We start from the raw sequence: 22,039 nt of genomic DNA, 5'->3' as shown, positions 1-22,039 counted from the left end.
CATCATGGAGACGCAAACGAATCCCAGATGACTGACAGGATCTGAAGCCAATCAGAATCTGATGAAAAACACAGATCATGATAAATACACAAACATGATTGATCATAACAACATAGGACACTATTAACATGACTGCATGAAACCATTCAGAAAAATTTGGGCACAAATGGGTTAAGTGCTGTTAAAGGAGAACTCCGGTCAATTTTAACATTGAGCTAATTTTTTTGTAAATTTGGAGTGCTGTCAATACAGAGAACAACGACAAAAATCGGTGTTGCCTATCCTTGATGTGTCATTACAAGTGCCCAGCCATGTGAGTGATTCCTTCACAGTCAACACGCGGTGAATCTGACTGCAGTAGATGTGCAAGATATGAATAAAAATGATGTTATTTCAGCCAGTGCACATACCTGTATTTACATCCTGTTTTCGGTTGAAGTCCACAGTAGTCAATTGTCGAGTTCGGGCGCATGATCGTACGTACTAAACCTATGTGCGTGAACTCGACAATCGACTACACCCGCGTTCACTCTAAAGGAATCACTCACATGGCTGGGCACTTGTAATGACACATCAAGGATGTTAAGAGGCTAAAAGCAGGTTTAAAACGTGCCCCATTTAAGTCAACAGGGTGCAAATTTTAAAAAGAGGATAAAAGAGGATAACACGGTGTAGGCAACACCGATTTAAGTCGTTGTTCTCTGTACTGACAGCACTCCAAATTTACAAAAAAATGAGCTCAATGTTAAAATTGACCGGAGTTCTCCTTTAACACTCATTTAACACTAAGAGCTAAAGCATTCATAGCACCAGTAACTTTCAATTTCATAGTGCATTTAGGCACTATTATCCTTCATGCAAGAACTATAAACTGCTGATGTATGTTATTGATGTGAAAAATAGTTAATGATGTGTATTGTGATTGTCAAAACATTGTAGTAACTAAACTGAATTTTATTAGGTTTAGTGACAACATGTTACAATGTTTACATGGTACAATTTCTGGTAAGCTATGTTTTTTTTGTTTTTTTTTATTGCTTGACACAAATTTCACGATTTCAATTCAATTAAATTGTGATTTGATTTAATATTGACTCATTTGGATAAATAATTAGGTACACAAGATAGGCGTTAATTTGTCTCAAGAAAAGAAAAAAAAAATCTCACCTAATGCTGTAAACATACAGAGCCCTATCAGCTGGTATTATTATTTAAGGTTAAAATAACTCTAAATAAAATAAATAAAATTAAGTATAATGCGTTTTTTATTATAACAACTTTATTTAATGATATAAGTAAAAATATAAATATGTAATATAGTACACATATTTAGCAAAATACTCTCTAGCTCTTTATTTTCTAGCCAATAGCCTATGGTCATTAAATGGCTTTCCTGAGGTAAATGTTGTGACATGTTCTCCAGCTGTTTTATTGATCCCTTTCCGCGGTTGAAAAACACTGATTGATCGATATTATGAGGAATATAGCCTAACGTTACATTTCGGTAAGTTGTACTGTGTCTTTCAACATTGTTCATTCGTGTTTATTTACTAGCTAGGGATCTATCCCATCACATTTACAAGCGCCAAAACGGTATTTATTGTTTGAATTTCCTAATAAAATTGACAGAATCTGAGAGAGCTGAGATTTTTTTATATATCATAAGTAACCTGCTCTGTCTAGTCTGTCGGTCTCCGTGTCCTCTTTGCTTTGCGATTTTTCTGTGCGTGAGAAAATGGATGTGTGGCGTGAGAGCGTGTGAAAAGTGAATGCGAGAGTTGGCATTTATGTGAATGTGCATAGCGCTTAAATGAACATAATTTCTCTTACACGAACTCCATTCATTCTGAATAAATATTCTGCTTCATAATTTGTAATAAAAGCAGCAGCACTCTCCCTTGCAATTGTGAGGGTTTTCGCGGACTTTTATTGTGAAAAGCGCCAGAAGGAAATGTGTGTGACACGATGAATAAAGCCGGAAAAGAAAGGAAGTGTGTATGATAATGGAGGACACAAGTGGCGTTCTGCCGTCTCTGCCGAAACATTCCTATTGGTTTGATTTCTGGATGTTTCTGGTGTTTGATGTAATGTTTTTCTTAATCATGTACTTTGTCATTCCCTAAGTGGTGAGTGATGAGATTATATAGAGCAATTTTTTTTTTTCTACAAACCTAAAGTTAACAGTCACGTGATCATATCACGACTCACCAGCAGTATGGTGTTATAGATAGATAGATAGATAGAGATAGATATGTATAGGCTATGAATATTTACAGCTGTATGTAATATCATACAATAAATGCACAAAAACATTTGCTGATGTATATAAACTTTTGTACACAATTTCATATGAACCGCATTGAAGGCATAATTGCTACATTTACACACTGTTTATGACGTATACAAAGCTGTTAAGCTGTATAATATATTTTACTGATGTATTAAGTTTAAATCCATTTAAAAGTTAATGTCAATAATGTCCAGCCCATAATCATGCCCAAATCAAAATACATTGTCATGACAATTTCAAGCGTTAAACTATGAAATGAGTATATCATTTATTTCGTTTTCTTCATCATCGATATTTTTACACTGTAATGTTGCTTTTGAAATCTAGTTTAAAGCTTAAATACATTAAGGTGTGTGTGACAATTTTTATGGTTGAGATTATATACGGTTATGTGATTTGTAGATGTGGTTTTATACTGTATTTCTCTGTTATACAGCTGTAAACCTGTTCACCTCATGGTCCAGTTCACCAGGAGAGCCTGAAACACAGCTAAAATGGTCAGTACGGTTGATTTCAAACATCACTTTTGTGTGAGTGGTAGCCTAATCTTATACTGCAGTGATTTTATACTAAAGTTAGTTCAGACTAGTGTTGTCATGATAACGTACCAATTATGACTTCGATATGATACCTAAATAAAATATCTCAATACTACTACTGAACTGATACCACAACAAAAAACTAAAACCGGAAAAGTAATTGAATAATATGACTAGGGATGTGCACAAATATTCAAATTTTCGAATATTCGATCTGTAATAGTTATTCGAAAAATAAAATACTATTCGAATTTTATCGCATTTATGAAGCCATAAATACTTAACAAGTTGTTTGTATCAGTGCTTGAAGTGGGGGAAAAAAGGTGCCGGTACTCTCTTGCATTGGCAAGTAATCATGACCATACCTGTCAACATTTGGTTTTCAAAATCCGGGAGATTTGTGCGGGACCGTTCGGGGTGGGTGGGGTTTCTTTGCAGGGACACCGCCTTCACCCAGGGCCGGATTAACAATTTCCTGTGCCCTGGACAACAAGACTCAAGGCCCCCCATAGTTAGGGGGGTTCGGGGGCATGCTCCCCCTTGAAAATTTGGATTTCTCTGATCTACATATGTGCAATTTAGGACTTTTGAAGGCCAAAAAACGATAAGAAATAGGCTATCTTTAAAACCTTGTCATTAGATTATTTGTCACCTGCTCTCTCCTCATCTTCATATTTCTTTTTCTCTCAGTCTTCTTATCCTGGCCTATTTCTTCCCCTCCTAAAGCTGAACTTAGTCTTTTCATTTTCGTCTGTGTCAATGACGAAAGTAAACATAGGCTCAACATATATTTATACGTTTTATGAATCATGTTCTTAGACAAGTTAATTCACCCAAGGCTACCAGGAAAGCTGTAGCCTAAGTCAGTATTGCCATTAGGAACCTTCTGCAAGCTTTGGAATTTGAAAACGTCTGTTTTTAAATGTTCAAAGTAATTTTAAATAATACAAATTATAGGCTACGTTTACCGCAGTTGGTGGAATTGGCAGACATTCCCTTAAGCATTGTGCGCTGTGGAAACGCGTCAAAGCATTCTCAGGTGTAATTATGATTTTGAATGAATATTTTCATCATGTCGATATACAATGGTCACATAATGTTAAAACTAATCTTGCTATTGATATCTTTGTTTGACTACCGACCCTATTGTACAAATGTCCGGCTAATATCGAACCTAAAACGAACTTTACCGCGCTCAACCAGCGGGAGTGCATTTCACGAATTGAGCGGCCAAAGCGTCAACAAGCCAGGGCTTGAATTTCATTTTGGAAAATGGGGGGGAAATCCCCCCTTAGGTGATTCTTATGGGGGGGAATTTTTTATTTGAGGGGGGAGTTTAGACTTTTTTTATTACATTTATCTTGCCTAAATGTATGCTTAGGCCTACTCATTGCATTTTTACAATGGAGTAATTTTGTTCTCAAGCATTTACACAACTCAAGGAAGCTTGATTTCAATCTTTGAATTAAATTGAAAAAAGTAGCACAAATAAATACAATAGAATAAAGATACCAATAAAGAGAAATAAAGAAAAAAGTTTTTGCTTAGGTCTAACACTAGTATTCAGAAATACTACAGAGACAGAATAAAGTAATCAAATATAAAATAACACTGGGTAGTATTTTAGTCCTGACTAAATTAAATACATAGGCTATTAATCCTGATTCCTTCAAATGAAAGCTATGTTTTGTTGTTTTGACAACCAAATTAATGACAGATACATATGGCTACTGTCCCTTTAAGAGCTAGTGCACGGATCCTGTTTTCATTATACGGTCACGTGCGATTTATGTTTATTTAAGACATAACCGACTGTGTTTAGAGGATACTCACAAAGACCGAAATTGACATGATTTTCGCATGTTTTTGACTGTTAAAGCGACATAATCCACGAAAAATAACTTTTGTTACCCGCGAGCTGTTTGTGAGGCGGCTTTACTCTATGTAACGTTATGTGTGCAGAGAAAAAAAAACATCTCTCAGACAGCGCGCAAGTAGCGAAGAGTTTAAAATCGCGTGAATGTTTAAACTGGTAAGACTTAAAAAGACGTGCACGTGGTAAACTTTAGTTAGGCTACTCATGATGCAATGCTGGCCAGATTATGCAAGTGACAATTCCGTCTATCAGGACTTCCGAAACGCGAGAGTGTATTATCGCCGCCTGCAGCGTGCTTAAAGGTCCCGTATTATGCCCCTTTTCACAAGATGTAAAATAAGTCTCTGATGTCCCCAGTGTGTGAAGTTTCAGCTCAAAATACCCAACAGATCATTTTTTACAACATGTTTAAATTGTCATTTTTTGGGGCACAGAAAAACGCGCTGTTTTAGTGTGTGCCCTTTAAATGCAAATGAGCTGCTGCTGGACGACGCAGGGGGCGGAGCTTCATGAGCTCGCGCTCAGTCTGTCAGGACAATTTCAGCTCACGGCAGGGGTGTCAAACTCAGTTCCTGGAGGGCCACAGCCCTGCAGAGTTTAGCTTCAATCCTAATTAAACACACCTGATCAGCTAATCAAGTCCTTCAGGCTTATTTGAAAACTGCAGGTGTGTGTGTGTGTTGAAGCAGGGTTGGAACAAAACTGTGTAGGGCTGTGGCCCTCCAGGAACTGAGTTTGACACCTGTGGCTTACGGAATGATGATAATATCAGAAACTCTCAGTAATGGCGTTCATTTCGAGTCGGACAATAATGCCTACAGAGTCAGAGTGCTGTATAGAGATGAAACAGGTATAGTTTAGTAGTTTAATTACGGTTATTATAACGTATTTGTCATCTGCTTGTAGGCTATGTATCCATTATTTATTAATAGCCTACAAGTCTGCTGTCTGAATGATGATCAAACATGTACTGATGAGTTTAATAAAGTTTATTGTACATCACACAAAAGATGAAGCGTCAGTTTTACTTCAGAAAATCACCGTAAGAGCTGAGTAAACAGTAAGTTATAAGAAGTGCGCAAGTAGCCAGTAGAGTTGAGGGAGCATTCCTGTGGGCGGAGGTTAGTCAAAAAACGGTTCTAGTGACGTCATTAAAGAAGGAAGTAGAGGGATGTAGTCCAAACGAGCCGTTCACTGTAGTCGACTTAAATAACTGTTAATTTAAGTTAAATAAAACGACTGTTAAATAAAATATCTCGCTTGGCATTGAACTTTGAGCTTTATAATTTTACAGATATTATTTATGCTCTAACAGCAACATTACACACTAACTAAAGTTTGAAACATGGGATCACGAAGAACGGGACCTTTAACGATTGCCTTGTGCAACCCATTTTGAGAGACGAGAGATAGAAGACGCAGCGCCGCTGAATCACGCATACTCTTTGTGAAATTGCGTCTCGCAGACAGTTTTAAAATGACTGATTTGATTTTATAATCTGTGTGGATTAATTTACTAATACAGAGCCTACATGCTTAAGTGAATCAATGTTTGCGGGAATTTCCCGCATTATAAATGGCAGACCTGCGGGAATTATTAAAATTATGCGCAATACCCGCAATCCCGCGCCGAAATTCGAGCCCTGAACAAACGTCAACATACCCGCACTTTTTGTCAAGCGTCCTTGACAGGGCGGCCAGAACTTCTTTGCAGCTCAAGTCAGTGGCGGTGTGAACATACAGTTATACTTTCCGCGACTGCGCAACTGGGTTATAGATTGCCAGGTTGAGGTGACAAACGGGTTGAAATTGTATATGGTGTGTGGATTGTGTGAATATAATGCATTTAATGCAATATCTGGCAACTGGTCAACATTAGACAAACAATATTGGTCCGATTATTCATAAAAGAGTTTGGGCCATGCAAATTATGGGAGTTTCCCAGGAGAAATAACACAGGAGTGTGTGTGTGTGTGTGTGTGTGTGTGTGAAAACGGAACTACTCGTCTGCAAGTCCAAAAATACATTTATTGTGAGATTACTACATTTTATTTAATTAAATGTATTTATAGTGAGATTATTATATTTTCATGTCATATTCTATGTTAATTTTGACCACAAACCATGCGCTGTCACTTTAATTCAGCGCGTGCAGCACAGCGAAAATAGACTCGGTGTTGAAACCGATCGATCGTTGGACTGCCGTATACGCACTGCTCCTGGAACGCATTGCCGGACCGCATCCGCGTGCAGTGTGAAAGCTCTAACCTGTTAATATGGGTGCGGGAAAAAAATAAGCACCGCATACGCATTGCAAACGGAGTATATGTGAAATGGGCGTGACACTGACGCTTTTTTTGTCAGTGGTAGAGTACCGGCTACATGCGAGAAGTAGCGGTACGCAAGAAAACGTGCAGGTACGCTTTGGAGTAAAATGCAGAAGTGCCGGTACTGCGTACCGGTGAGTACCGCCCCACTTCGAGCACTGATTTGTATTTGATCATAATGTCGTCGTCTGCCTCGCGAAGTTTGGAATTACTAGTCGAAAATGAGGTTACTAAATGATTTTACAAAATGGAATTACTTTTGATCAAATTAATTAATTAATCTGGAGTTATAATATCATCACCACAATGAGAAATCACATGTAATCCAAACAGCAGTCGACTGAGGAAAGACAGCTGTCTATCACTGCATCACGACTGCAGGTAAGCGCAGCTGTAGTGCGAGTAGGAATGGGTATCGTTAAGGTTTTAACGGTATTACTACTCTTACCGATACTCCTTATCGGTCCGGTACTTTAACGGTATTCTTATCGGTTCTTTTTGTTATATTAAAAAAAAGGAAAACATTTTTTTTAGAATATAATTAATATTGCTTTATTTTTTGAAATGTTAAATATATATCTATAGCAAAAGAAAAAGCAATGCTTTAACAAAACAAATAAAACATGTATGTTATGCAGAAGGGTGCAGGCTTTTGTGTTTTATATAGCCTACAGAAGACATAGGACACCAAAAACAAAGTACAAACACATGGCCAAACAAAAAAAGTATACAATAAAACAAATATACAAATTATATACCCAGTGCTTTAATATCAGTAATGTCTGTTTAAGTGAATCTCCAAGATGGCCATTTTGACATATTTGTGTGTATATTTGATCGTTTAGATGTGCACACGAAGCCCAAAATATATGTTGCTTGTCTCATTGTGGTGTGTTTCGGGAGCGTGTGGCGCATTTGGAATAGCGTCTATTGCATCAATTTTGGTACTTTTAATAGCCTTTTATTATTAGATTAAAGCGTCCAACAGTTTAGCAACAATATAGACTACATTTTACAACAATCACCGATCGTGCAGATTCTGACGTTACGTTTGGGTTTAGAGAAATGACAGCGCACGCTGTGAAGGGAAGGAAGTTGCGCTAGACAGAATGCGGCTTTAGTTTTTAATGGTTATACCTTAAATATCTTCTTTTTTATAATCATTGGAAGCCAAAATCTAAAATAAAATTAGTTTAATATAAAAGATCTAAAGTGTAACCGCTTGAATGTTCTGTCCTTATCGTCACTCATTAAGCAGGGCTGTTGTGTTGTGCACGCCGTGGCTCCGGGTTAATACCGGGTTTCGGTACCCATCCCTAAGTGCAAGTGATCCAAGAGGATAACTTATCTAATAGCAAAATGATTTTGAGACATATTCTTCCTTTAAGTTTCGTTGAGAGAGAGGTTTAAGAACAGAAAACGCAAAGTGCTGTTAGAAACTTACAGAACTAGAACACCGTTATCTTTGTTTCTCTGAAACGTCTGTCAGCGCAGCGTGTTTTCTCACTCGAGCATAAATTGCTGGCGGTGCCACTGCATATGGATATTATTTTTTTTCTCAACATAAACGTGAAACAATATAAACACGATAATCATATGCTGACTCGAGTGTATGTGTACGTTCTGTACGATAACTGGCGCAATCTGCTACTCTGCTTTATTAGGCGTTTTTTTTTCGTTCATGCTGCTTGAGCTTATATCCTTTTGTTCTTTATTTTTTTTGTTTACACATAGGCCTACTGTTTAATGTTTTCAATTAAAAGAAAACTTTAACATATATTGTAAGCTAGTTGCGTATTGCCTAATCGTAAGCTTCTTCAGAAATGGTGACAAAAACTTTTTAAAAAATTAACTTAAAAAATAACATCTTTTTCGTTAAACGTCATTTAAATAAACGAATATTCGAATATTCGAATTTTATGAGCCCGAATATTTGAATGCAATATTTTTGAAAAGTGCCCATCCCTAAATATGACCCACATTTACTAATAAAAATAAATAAATAAATTACAGAAATTTCTCACTTATTCAGCATGTGCCTGCTCTGTTTTTGAGCATTTCCTCCACTTTTTTTTTTGGAAGAAACAATCTCATGCCAGTGCGACCACACAGGCCAATGTTGAGCAACTACTAGTCTATGATACAGCCGAGCCTACCGTTATGCCTATAGATCTTTGCTACATTGGCAACTTAGCTAAAAGCTAAAAGGATAAAGCCAAATTAAACAGTTATTATTGACCTCAATTGCCTTGTCAAAAAGTTCCCTTACCACAAAATATTTCACATTTTCTTATATTTGAGGGCATGAGCTAAGGGTGGGAAATACAACGCAAATATTTTTTCACAATGTGAGCAATTTCATTTCAGGATCATATATGTCATGATATAGTTATTTATGTTATTTTATTTTATCTTTGTTATTAATAATAAGATCAAAGATGCACGTAACAAACAATAGGACAAATACAATAAGCAAAGACGCAAATGAAATCAACAGTGCTTTAAGTTCCCTTTCGTTCGGTCACGCCTACGTCACGTCGGTAGGAGTTACCAACGAATTGGGATCACGCTAGGGAGACCAATTGCCTTTGAGTGAAACTAAAACGAGCCAATGAACATTGGCATGCAACATTTGCATTCCGTGCCCCGCCTGCCAGTGCGGGTATAAAGGCGGAAGCGAGCGCATACACAAATCGCTTTCTGCTTCGGAGCCGACCGGTTGTGTCCTCTGAGTGAATGAGCGTTTGAATTGTGTTTTTCCGTGAGAGCTCAACGAGTCTGCTGTTTCAAGACCTCTCTGTGTTGGTGTTACGGCGCGGCAGTGATCTTCGCGATCTCCCGCATATCAACTGTCACTTCACGCGATCTGCTTTTTTCAAAGAGCTGTTGTCACAGCTGGTATCTGGTTGAGTGCACACAGTGGGCTTGCTGTTTCCCCGCTGTGTTGATCCCTGCGTGCTTCCAACGCGGGTTGATCCCTGCGTGCTTCAGCACACTAAGAGAGCGTTCTCTGAAAGAGCAACACTAGTGAAGATCGCATCCTTTTCAGGATGACGTTTCACCTGTGTGTTTCTGGATGTGGTCAATATCTGCCACCGGTTGATGGTCACGATCGCTGCCTCACGCCTTTGGGCCTCGCGCACGCTGAGGCAGCGTTAGTGAATGAGTCATGTTCTCATTGCGGGAACATGACCATCGCGACATTGAGATCGAGACTGAGATCCCTCAGACGAGGGGGGGTCCCTTTGGCGATTCACTGATCTAGTTCTTCTTCTGGTTCAGTTCAGAAGAAGGCTACTTCGGCTAATCCCATTGGTGGTCTGAAGATTACTGTGAGGAATAACCCACCAGGTGAAAGACCCCCACAGGCTCCTCAATCCTCTGTGTCGCAGCCATCGGAGTCTTCGATGGAGACAGCCGGGCCATCTCGTGTGGCTCCGGTTGTTTCTTTCGGAGCTCCACCGGAGGACCAGATGTCGATCGCTGCATTGGAGGAGAGCGGTCATCTTCTGGGGATGACGACTCAGCTGCGTTGCCCCCTTCGGGTGTTGTAGCGTTGTCCGAGCCGGACCCGGAAATGGCCGCTATGCTTGCCCAGGCGGCCGCGAGTGTTGGGCTCGTATGGAATCCTCCACTGTGTCTCGAACCCTCGCGGCTCGATGACTGGTATCTCGGGATGGGCCGTGCTGGTTCTCAGCACGCCGCCCCAGTGCCATTCTTTCCGGAGGTGCATGAGGAGGTGACGAGATCGTGGACGGCCCCTCTGGCGGCCCGACACAGGTCGAGTCCCTCCTCCTCCCTCACCACTCTCAATTTCGGGGCAGTGAAGGGATACGAGGGCATCCCCCCCAGTGGAACGGTCTGTGGCGATGCATCTGTATCCCAAGACCGCGACCACCTGGCGGGGTAACTCCACGCTCCCCTCCCGCGCCTGTAGGTTCTCTTCCAGTCTGACTGGAAAGGCCTATAGTGCGTGTGGAGAAGCTGCTTCTGCCCTGCATGCCATGGCGCTTCTCCAGGTTCACCAGGCAAAAGCGCTCAGTGACATGCAGGAGGGTGGTACCGACCCAGGGGTGCTGCAAGAGCTGCGTACAGCGGCGGACCTCGCCCTCCGGGCAACGAAAGTCACTGCACGTTCCCTGGGTCGTTCGATGTCCACTCTTGTGGTTCAGGAGCGACACCTGTGGCTCACCCTGGCTGATATGAAGGAGTCGGACAAGAGTAGGCTCCTGAACTCCCCCATATCCCAGGGTGGACTCTTCGGCCGAGATGAGGTCAGGGTTTTACGGCCCTTACTTCATTGTACCCAAGAAAGGCGGTGGGTTACGACCAATCCTGGACCTGCTAGTTTTGAATCGGGCCCTGCACAAGCTCCCGTTCAAAATGCTAACGCAGAAACGCATCTTCGAGTGCATCTGTCCCCGGGATTGGTTTGCAGCGATCGACCTGAAGGACGCGTACTTTCATGTCTCGATCCTCCCTCGACACAGACCGTTTCTTCGGTTTGCGTTCGAGGGTTGAGCATATCAGTACAAGGTCCTTCCCTTCGGGCTGGCCCTGTCGCCCCGTGTCTTCATGAACGTCGCGGAGGCGGCCATTGTTCCCATGAGAGAACGTGGCATTCGCATTCTCAACTAGAGCCCGACCGATATATCGGTGGGCTGATATTAGCGGCCGATATTAGGCATTTTCCAAACTATCGGTATCGGCATTTATAATGGCCGATAAATGAATATTTAAAAAATAAAATAAAAGCAGCTAGGGCTGGACCCAAATATTCGAATATTTGTTCGGTGGGTTGGTATTCGATTTGAAAATTTTACATTTCAATATTCGGTGTTTTTTTGTATTTTTTTGCACACCAGGGATCCCCCGCGAAACGGTTCTCATTCGGCTTGAATAAGGCCGGCGACACACTGGCTGCGTGGCGTGAGCATCTCAGCTGCGTGGCGTGTCCGTTTTTATTTCGGCTCCCATGTTAACAGGTTAGAGTTTGCACACTGCCTGTGTGAGACACGCGTCTAAAATGCGGCTCGAGCGGAAAACGCGTGCATGCTAGAAATAGAACCGACGCGGTGTTCCAGCAACTGGACTGTTCTCTGGCAAGAGCGCAGAACAGCGGAGTTTGTATGGACCAAAGTGCATGCCTGAGCTTTTGTTTTGGGTTAAGCTGCGTTGCTTTGACATTGTGGAAAATAGAATAATAGTAGAAACAAAATGTATTAGCCTTTTTACCCCTTATTATCAATCTAAATTAATCTCGTTTTTAATTTAACTTAATTTCGTTTTTCTTTATTTAAAGCTAGGGTAGGTAATCCTGTTCAGAAACACTTTTTTTATACTGGGTGAAATGGTCCTTCCATCCTGAGAGTAGTCAATACATTATGTGTTCAGAAAAAGGAATGAAAACAATCAGACCTCTGTAGCAGCTGCAGGACAGTAAAAACTCTGACCAATCACTGCCACTCGGTCCGAGTGTAAAGAACCAATCAGATGCCTTCAGAGCCAGGAGGAGTGTCTTAGTGTCAATCAAGTTCGCGTACGCGCTGATCGCCCCTCTCTTGCACAGCGCGTACCGTCATTCAAAATCAAGATTGCCGGTGTGCCGAGCAGCTGTGCTAATGGCGGACAAACAACCAAAACTACCAATTTCTCGAGTGGAACCTGCTCATACAACAAAGACAGGTAAACGGAAAAAGACCAATGACGATAAACAAGCCCGTCGGAGCCCATTGACTCAGTGTTAAAACTCTAGCCGCATAACATACAGATAAAATGTCACGCACTGTGCAAAGCAACAATTGAAACCTGCTAATTCACTGGCTTGTCATGTTGCTAAAATAATGTACTAGCAAACCTTATTTAGCATTACATATCACTAGAATAATTATTTACATAGCCTACTGCAATGTTAGTTACCGTTATATTATCTTACTGGCTATTTATAACTCATAGAAAGAGTGCAACGTTATAGTTACATTACATGTGATTCTGACATGATGCTACATGCACTGCGCTCCTTCCTCTCCGCTTGTCTCAGGTAAATAATGCGTCTTCGGTCGGAGTCGCGCGTTCATGTGTTTTGGGGGCGTGGCTTTGAAAGGACCCCAGAAGGGAGAGGGTGGACTGAATGGAAATAATGAGCTGTCTTTAAAACAGTCGTTAGAGGTCTACATACACTCGATTTTTATACTTTCTTTTTCAGAATACTTACATTTTAATTATGTATTGATATATACATAAAGTTGAAACAAATTAGAAAAATAAGTTTTTTAGACCATTCTTACCTACCCCAGCTTTAAATTTCGTTTTTCTTTATTTAAATTTCGTTTTTTCTTTATTTAAATTTCTTTTTTCTTTATTTAAATTTCATTTTTTCTTTATTTAAATTTCATTTTTCTTTATTTAAATTTCGTTTCTCTTTATTTAAATCTACCCTTTACTGTGTCAGTAATTTGTTAGTCAGAAAAATATTAGACTACCTTAAAAGTATTGCTTAATTTAACAGACGTGTGCGTTTTATATCACTGCAGTGTCCGTTCTCGGAGCATAACGCCGGTTTCACACTGCACGCGATAGCAGAGCGTGAGCAGAGCAGGAGCAGTGCGTATGGTGAGCAGGACACGCACGTTTTGCTTTCACACTGGCAGCGTTTGTCACGCGCGGCTGAACCGCAGGTTGTGTACAGACAGAGTACTCTATAATGGATAAGTTGGCATTGCTTTATTTCGTTTTCAAATACATTTAAGAGAAAAGACTTGTCAAGAAGCTTATTTTATTAATAATTTCATTTATATAACTTTTGGTTCATCTTTGTTTTTATTATTCGGGCAACAAGTTTGTTTTTGGACATTTGTTTTCTTTTTAAATTGCTGTTGGTCATTTGATTGACTGTTTAAAACACAATAGATATCATCAATGCACTTTTTGGATAAAACTGCGGTGTATTTTGGCCATGATCAATGCATTGTCACTTTAATTCAGCGTAAGCGGCGCAGCAAAAATAGACTCGGCGCCGAAACCCCCGCTGCACTGCTGTTCACGCGACGCTCCTGCTGGACGCTCACGCGACGCTCCTGCTGGACGCTCACGCGCTGCTCCTGCTCCCGGTGTGAATGCACTCATTGATTAACATGGACGCCGAAAAAAATACGCGCTGCTCACGCGCCAGCCCTGCCCGCGTGAGGTGCACCGCTTCCCGCTCGCGCTGTTCTGTAGTTTACTAAAAGTTTATTAATTCTGAACGTGTGGCGTCTCGCGTGTCCATCTATAGGCTATTGCACCAAATGCGAGACTACACTCCCTTGTGAAGTCGATTGGATGAACGGTTCTCGAAATAATCAAAATACAAACGGACATTTGACAGACGCTTTTATCAAAAGCGACTTACATTGCATTTCAAGGTACACATTTACAATCTTATCAGTTCTTGCTTTGAACCCATGACCACACACACACACACGGAATGACCTTTGTCTTGTTTAATAATAATACAAATGATGATGATAATAATCATCATCATTGATTTTTTTTAATTATTACTGTCAATATTAATAATAATAGTTGATTTTTTTTTTTTTTTTCAAAGGTTGTTTTCATATCTTAAGTTTGTATTTTTATATATTATATTTATCAGAACTGTTCATGTTTTGTTACGCGTTTCTGGATTTTTAAAAAATATATATATCGGCCGATATATCGGAATATCGGATTTTTAAATCACCAAATATTTGTATCGGTATCGGCCTTTAAAATCCTTTATCGGTCGGGCTCTATTCTCAACTATCTCGACGCCTGGCTCATAATAGCTCACTCGCGGGATCTGTTGTGCCAACACAGGGACATGGTGCTTTGGCATCTCAGTCTGTTGGGGCTTCAGGTCAACTGGGACAAGAGCAAACTCTGCCCTACGCAGAGAATCTCTTATCTCAGTATGGAGTTGGACTCGGTCATTCAGACCACGCGCCTCACGGAGGAGTGCGTCCAGTCAGTGCTCAACTGCCTCAAGTCCTTTCAGGGCAGGTTAGTGGTCCCACTGAAACAGTTTCAGAGGCTCCTGGGGCATATGGCAGCCGCAGTAATGCCGCTCGGTCTGCTCCATATGAGACCGCTTCAACGCTGGCTTCACAATCGAGTCCCGAGATGGGCGTGGCAGAGCAGCACGTTCCGGGTGAACATCACCCCGCACTGTCGCCAAACCTTCAGTCCTTGGTCAGACCCTGCGTTTCTACGGGCCGGAGTGCCCTTAGTCCAGGTGTCCAGGCATGCTGTGGTTTTTACAGATGCTTCTGCCAGCGGCTGGGGGGCCACGTACAACGGGCATGCAGTTCCGGGTCTGTGGACAGGGCCCCAACTGCATTGGCACAAGGGCTGTCACTTTACGTTCGAAAATTGATTGCACAATCGATCGGACCAACCAACACAAGTTTCGAAAACGAAAATAGGGAATCGATTTTAACGGTCTTTTCTCGGAACGCGTCCAGCTCGTCACGATACGCCCGCAGCGAACGCGCATCACACAGCAACTCTGACAAACACACATTATACTTCTGCATAATGTTTCTATTTTTACTACAAAAATGTGAATTCTGCTGGTATTCAGACAGTCTCATGCATACAGATACAGATTCAGGATACGGTCAACAATCGCCTACGTAGGCAACATTTGTTTGACTTTTCTAACCGTAAACACAGGCATGTTGAAGACTGCAGTAATGTTTTTCATTGATGTTATGGCAGTCCACTCTGCTTATTGCTTTTCGAGAATGTTGCAGTCCTGTTTGTTATTGTGCATGAAACTTCACGCCAAAAAATCAACAGGAATATTGCTGACTTGTGCGCGTCTCAAGCGCCCTCTTTATGTTCGTCCTAATGCCTGTTAGTTGTCTGTGGATTTGCCCATATTTGGCGTTTAAAATGGAAACGTCTTTAGACATGGAAAATCGATTTTACAATCGATTCAATGAACACATGTCTCAAATCGAACAGGATTTTTTCACAAAAGTGACAGCCCTAATTGGCACATCAACTGCCTAGAGTTGCAAGCTGTACGCTTAGCCTTGTGCCGCCTCAGAGGCTTACTTCGTCACAGGCATGTACTGGTCCGTACGGACAGCACTGCGACCGTTGCGTACATCAACCGCCAAGGTGGTCTACACTCCCGTCGTATGTCGCGACTCGCCCGCCATCTCCTCCTTTGGAGTCAGAAGCATCTGAGGTCGCTTCGAGCCATTCCTGTCCCTGGTGTGCTCAACTGTGCAGCCGACGAGCTCTCACGGCAGCCGCCCTTTCCGGGAGAATGGCGACTCCATCCCCAGGCGGTCCAGCTGATATGGGAAATCTTCGGAGCCGCGTTGAAGTGGAATTTGTCGGTTGGTGTTCTTCCCACCGGGAAGACCCCCGAACTTGCCCGATCAGTCTCGTGCTTTCCTTCCTGCAAGATGGGTTGGAGCAAAGGCTGTCTCCCTCCACCCTCAAAGTGTATGTTGCCGCAATAGAAATCGCAATGCAGTAGAAGGTAAGTCTTTGGGAAAGCACAACCTGGTCATCAGGTTCCTCAGGGGTGCTAGGAGATTGAATCCTCCTCGTAATCCGGACCCCGTACCCTCTTGGGATCTGACTTTGGTGCTCAGAGCACTCCAGAATCCTCCATTTGAGCCCTTGCATGCAGTTGATTTAAATATCAGGGAACTACACTAACCTTTTCCACTGGTGGCACTTGCGCTACTAACTTTTTCAGTTACTGGCGCAAAACATGATTTGGTCGCACAAATTATTTATAGTAAGCCGCTCTGGATAATAATAAACAAATATAGCTGCGAGCAGCGATTACGGGCCCAAGCCGGTGGCACCGCAACCCCGGTGCCTTTAGTTACCTAAAGGCACAGGGGTGGCGGTACCGCCGGCTTTGGCCCTTCATCGCTGCTTGCAGCTATATTTATATATATATATATATATATATATATATAAATATATAAAAGACAGAAAATATTACTTGACTTACCTTATTCTGATTTTATGATACACTCAAAATATTCCACAACAAATCCTTTAAATTTAATGTAAAAATAAAAATGAAAGTAAGCAGTGTTGGGCTCACGTAACCCTCTCATTAGAATCAAAATGTTTCAACATTTGCGATGTATTTGGATGCTAAACTATTCTTTATTATAGGCTTTGTTCTTCACTCGTGTTCCAATATCGACGGAAAAAATCATCCTCTTCACACGCGCAAAAATGAGCTTGAAACATCACAGTGGAGCGGTGCTTACTGTGAATGTACTAATTGTACTACTGACTATTTAGAGCAGTGTAATTTTTATATGTTAGGTTAACTATTTTATTATTATATTTTATTAAGGCTATAATGAACAGGCTGCGATGTCAAGATTGCAATGCTGGAATGTGTGTGTGTGTGTGTGTGTGTGTGTGTGTGTGTGTGTGTGTGTGTGTGTGTGTGTGTGTGTGTGTTCATGTTTTTCTATCCCGGTGGGGACTTCAACCTGAATGCACACAGACTCATGGGGACTCGTGTCACAATGGGGACCTAAATAGAGGTCCCCATGGGTAAACAAGCTTATAAATCATACAGAATGAGTTTTTTTGGAAATGTAAAAATGCAGAAAGTTTTCTGGGATAGGTAGGTTTAGGGGTAGGGTTAGTGTGAGGAGATAGAATATACAGTTTGTACAGTATAAAAACCATTAAGTCTATGGAGAGTCCCCACAAAGATAGTAAACCGTGTGTGTGTGTGTGTGTGGCGTGGGCGCGATTGAACAGTGGACACATAAAAACATACTCCGTCATTATACAGGACGACATTCAAACTGCAAAGTGTTAACTTATATTTGTGTACAGTCGCAATAAAACACAACATTGTGCTTTTGTAAAATAATTTCAAGCAATCCACCCCCCGAAAGGCGCTAATTTTAAAATTAAACTAAAATGCTCATGGCTGCACGGGCATTCATAACGGTGCGCATCCACAGCGAGGAACGAGCAGAACAGAGTGAACGTTTTTCCGTTAATTCCTACTTCCATAGGAATTCATTTGAAACGCTCACTCAACCACTATCAATGTCAGTGCGGACGAGCATATTTTACTTTCGTTTTTAAGTTGGCGATTCAAAAGCCCCCAGCGGTGTCACACGTCGATTAACCGGTGGTAAAATATTCTCACCGTCACAAACCTAGTATATTTTTATGTAGATACAATAGGCCTACCTGATTTTGAACACAAGAGGGCAGTATAGCCCTATGTATGACTTGACTTTTTTGGGACTAAATAGTACAATTACTATTTTTAAACTTATAAATAATTATTAAATTGAAAAAAAAAAGAATAAAATGGGTTTGGTTGTGATATTTGTATACTTTTATATAGAAATAAATGGTGTATAATTAAATTTTTAGAAGATGAGGCTTTTAGTGTTTAATTTTTGTATATTACTTTAGTCCCTCACTATAGCAAAACGGTTTGAGATGTTTAATATCCGTTCACAATTTAGCATCTTTAATGTATTTTCATCATTTTGAAAAAGTTTGGTGTGAATAAAATAAGCCAGTTTGGAAGAGTAGCTAAAAACTCAGAGTCTGAAATATCCAAAAAAATCCACATTCAAACCAAAATATCTGACTTCATGATGGTCAGAGCTAATGACTTTAAATTAGAAAGTTGTCCGGGTCGATGAGATCAATATATGAACTGAGTTTTTTTACTGTAGTTAAAACTAACCCCCCCCCCACTTTTGTCAAAAGCATGTTGAAAGTGACACACTTCCTGCTGACAGTTGGTGGCGCTATAACTTTGACTCACAATAGTTACATCCATCTGATCGGCCTCTTACCACGAACACATTGCTGAAGTTTCATCAAGATCAGTTAATGTATGCTGAAGTTATAACACACTTCCTGTTTAATTTTTTCGCCATAAATTCGTTTCCTCGCCACGGCCAAACCGTTCGAGATATTCAAAAATCTGTCCGCAATTTAGCATCCTCAATATCTTGACTTCATGTTGACCGAGTTTGGAGGCGAATGGATGAATTTCCTAGGAGGAGTACATCAAATTCCACAGCATGCGTTTCCAAACAACCCATAATAGCTGACTTCCTGTCGGTCTGGCGTAAAACTTAGAGCACGAAAGTTGTTCAGCCCGATGAGGTCTATATGTGTACCGAGTTTCATATTATTACATGCAAGCGTGTCTGATTTATGGACAAGTGTTCGGATCCCGTTCCAGGGGGCGCTGTCGAGGCCCCCTGCCACGCCCGGGTACCAGCTTCAGCCCGGCCCTGATGGCCGCGGGTTCTGACCTGTGTGCAAAATTTCAAGAGTTTTCGAGCATGTTAAGGGCCCCAAAAGTGCCCGAAAGGTTGACAAAATAATAATAATAATAATAATAATAATAATAATAATAATAATAATCCTACCGAAAACAATAGGGCCTTCGCCCTTTCAGGGCTTGGGCCCTAATAATGAAACTGTATTACATACAGATGTGCTTTTTATTTTACTTGCCATCTTTTAAACCACATGCCTTCTTGTTTTTGTTTTCTTTAACATTGGTTGGGATAGATTTTCTCCTAAATGGATTTCAACATGCTATGGTTGGCACAGATGGGCAGACTCCTGAACTCTTAAGTAGTGATGCACCGATGTGAAAATTGTGGTCGATACCGATAATAACCGATATTAATATTGCTGTTATGGCATAAAACAGTAAAAAACAAACAAACAAAAAAAAAAAAACAGGAACATTGTGTACAATTAAGATAGGTTACTTAATTTATTATTCCAATGGCAAAAATATTGTATCACGATTTTTTTCAGGAAAATCACGATTCACGATTTTATCACGATTCTTTTTTATGTTGGTTTTACTATTTTGCGACTGAGCATTACAGCCAAAACTTATGTCCATATTTTAAAAACAAAGCCTTGGGTAACAAAACATATAAAAAAATGGCAGACAGGGGCGAAGATAAAAATATTTGTCATTATTTTCTTTGTTATTAAATATTAAGATCAAAGATGCACATTACACATACACAACTTAATATACAAATTAAATAAACAGTGTTTTATGTTTTCAGCTTCAGTAGGTGTATTTAACAGCAGTGTTTCCCCTATAATTTTTTCCAGCAGCGGTGCTGTTACGTGCCGGAGGTTGTTACCAAGCCGCTCGCGGGGGGTCCGGGGGGATACACCCCCGTAAGATTTTTTTTTTGAATAACCCCTTAAACCATGACTTCTGGCAAGTTTTGTGGATAGAAATGGACATTTTGAGACATACATTTTGAGGCTCAAATGTAAGAAAGGGGCACTATGTAAAAATAAATAAATAAATAATAATAATAATAATATTTTATATATATATATATATATATATATATATATATTACGGCTGGGAATCGATTAAAAAAATAACTAATTAATCGCACAATTTGCTGTGATTAATCGCAATTAATTGCATTTCCTCCAAACTTGTAATCATCAATATTTAAATGTAGAATCACTAATTACATCAAACACAAAAAAGGGGGAAAAATGAAACATGTCCACACAAATTGGACAGAAAATAGCCCTATATTAAAATATAAAACATCAATATATTATTCTTCATTCAGTTCTATGCAACATACTCAGATTTAACAGATTTATTTTTTGACTAATTATCAAAATAAAGTATAGTCATACAAAGCTATTATTACCAGAGTATGTGATCAGAGCAGGTAATCTTACCATGCATGACTATACCAGCTCAGCAAACAGAAGTCTACTACTGAGAAATTTCACCTTATTTGAGCGGACTTTGCTTTTCCAGTGCGTGATCGGTACATGATTGGAGCGTTTGGGCCGTTAACCACAGAGCAGAACGCGCATCGCAAACACGGAGCGGAAAAGACTCGCACGTGAAGTTACTAAAACAAGCTGCGCGAGAATGAAATCTTATCGCCGAACACGGAGGGGCGGGACGGCATATTTTCCATAGACAGTAAAAAAAAATGGACACAGCGACCTCATAGACTTCAACAGAGAAAAGTTCGTACCGCTTTCTCCTTTGCACAAGCGCTTGCTCGCTCTCCCGTGGCGTCTGTCGTTGCTATGCCAACCATGAACTGAGGCGCGCCTGAAAACCTTTTGATCTGTCCATGCTGAAAACGTGCGCACCGCGTCGCTTCTATTATGAGCGCGATTGCCGCGCGCCCACTTTTGAAATATTTGCATGTGAACGTGAATGTGAACGGCCCCTTTTATGGCAACGTGTGTAAGTGAATGTCGTGATATTATTGATCATGTGAAGATTTTGCAGCGGCGCTGAAAATCCAGCGGCGGCGCTGCGCCGCTGCGCCGCTGCTTAATACATTGTAGGGGAAACACTGAACAGTAGCATTGAAGAAAGTAATTAAATGAACAAATATGAAAATAAAACAAAATAGACTTCACTGTATAAATTATACATTGATACTTATTAAAGCTACTTGAGTCAAGAGCAGTGAGTGATTTTCTCTTTGCATTTTGTTGTTTTATTAACATTAAAGGAATAGTTCTCCTAAAAATTCAAATTGTCATAATTTACTCTCTCAAGTTGTTTTAAACTCAAATGAGTTTCTTTCTTCTGTTGAAAATATAAGTTATTTGGAAGAATGTGGGTAACCAAACAGTTGATGTACCCCAGTGACTTAGTATATTTTTCTCCTTTGGAAGTCAATGGGGACCAGCTACTGGATAGCCACATTCTTCAAAATATTAATATTAGAAAAATATTAGAAAATATTAGAAGGAAATTAATACAGGTTTGGAACAACATTAGAGTGCGTAAATGATTTTTGGGTGAACTATCCCTTTAAGGACAAGCGGCAGCGTGTTTACTATTGCTACTGTCTCTTTAAGAGTTGCGCGCGACGCGTCTAATATACACGCATTTGACAAGCAGATTTACTCAATTTTCTCAAGTTTGCTTTCACTTTAGACATAACCGACTTTGTTTATCTAAACCTTGTGT

The 22,039-nt window shown here is 40.4% G+C and overlaps 1 long non-coding RNA gene across 1 annotated transcript in view; it reads left to right on the top strand.

Moving 5' to 3' along the window:
* The first annotated feature begins 1,977 nt into the window (after nucleotides 1-1,977).
* Nucleotides 1,978-22,039, top strand: part of LOC307155613 — a 31,163-nt gene continuing 11,101 nt past the window's right edge. The window contains exons 1-2 of the long non-coding RNA XR_013820530.1: nucleotides 1,978-2,126; nucleotides 2,727-2,787. This is a non-coding gene — a long non-coding RNA (uncharacterized lncRNA). The remainder of the gene's footprint in view (nucleotides 2,127-2,726; nucleotides 2,788-22,039) is intronic.

This window comes from Squalius cephalus (genome assembly GCF_949319135.1).
Source record: "Squalius cephalus genome assembly, chromosome: 3".
In the NCBI taxonomy this organism is placed as follows: domain Eukaryota; kingdom Metazoa; phylum Chordata; class Actinopteri; order Cypriniformes; family Leuciscidae; genus Squalius; species Squalius cephalus.
Note: the sequence above shows the minus strand (reverse complement) of the source record. Positions and strands in the feature narration are given on the sequence as shown.